This window comes from Benincasa hispida, chromosome 3 (genome assembly GCF_027475165.1).
Source record: "Benincasa hispida cultivar pf3 chromosome 3, pf3_genome.v1.1, whole genome shotgun sequence".
NCBI lineage: Eukaryota > Viridiplantae > Streptophyta > Magnoliopsida > Cucurbitales > Cucurbitaceae > Benincasa > Benincasa hispida.
The window spans coordinates 47,602,375-47,603,264 of record NC_143480.1 but is presented as its reverse complement, the minus strand read 5'-3'; the positions used below and the strand labels follow the sequence as shown (position 1 = coordinate 47,603,264).

The 890-nt window shown below is 43.0% G+C and overlaps 1 non-coding gene across 1 annotated transcript; it reads left to right on the top strand.

The window, feature by feature from the left end:
- The first annotated feature begins 577 nt into the window (after positions 1-577).
- Positions 578-681, top strand: LOC120074855 (small nucleolar RNA R71). Its single transcript, XR_005481131.1, has one exon. It is a non-coding gene; the product is annotated as a small nucleolar RNA R71 (small nucleolar RNA).
- Positions 682-890: the final 209 nt, after the last annotated feature.

Sequence of the window (890 nt, the reverse complement as noted above, 5' to 3'; positions counted from 1 at the left end):
GTGCGGCTGCTGCGTTGGCTGGAATCCAGGCGACTATTCTTGCCTTTGCTGCTTGTTTACCCCTGGGTGGTATGGCTCCTGTTGATTACCTGCCCAAGAGAAATTTGGATGCTTCCTCCATCTGGGATTATATGTGTTTGAGAATGCGTTATTTTTAATAAAGCATACCGATCGCAGATTTTGTGGGCAATTAGAGTAGGAATGGGGATCTCCACAGCCCACATAGCGAACCATGGGTTGTACGAATGTTTCTATCTGATTTACCTTTTGCAAGTTTGATGCATTCCCTAGTGATATATTCTGCAAAAGGTTTGTCATAGTAGCCACTTGTGCAGAGAGTGTGGCTATTACGTTAGAGTCAATAGAATTCACATTCTGAGATCACCTCTTCCTTTCTGCTCTTGCGTCGTAAGTGTCATCCACCTATTTCATATTATGCTTGGCTATGCGGTTCATTATTTCCTTAGCTTCATTATAAGATTTGTCCATGATATCGCCAGCTGCAGCTACGTCGGCTGCCATTTGAGACGCTCTGTTTAATCCACCATAGAAGGTTTCCATCTGGATGGTTAATGGTAATCCATGATTGGGGCAATTCTTGACTAATCCTTTAAAATGCTCCCATGCGGCACTCAAGGTTTCAACTTCTTCCTGCTCAAAGTTCATGATCTTTTTCCGCCTCTTTGCGTTTGTGGTAGGTGGGAAGTATTTCTACATGAATTTCTCCACCAACTTTTCCCAAATCGTGATCTCTTCAGGCTCCAAAGAATTTACCAATTGTTTTGCGTTGTCATGCAGAGAATATAGGAATAAAGATAGCCTAATAGATTCTGGAGTGATTCCAGGAATCACAAACGAGTTGCACGTCTCCAGGAGACGTTTCATGTGGG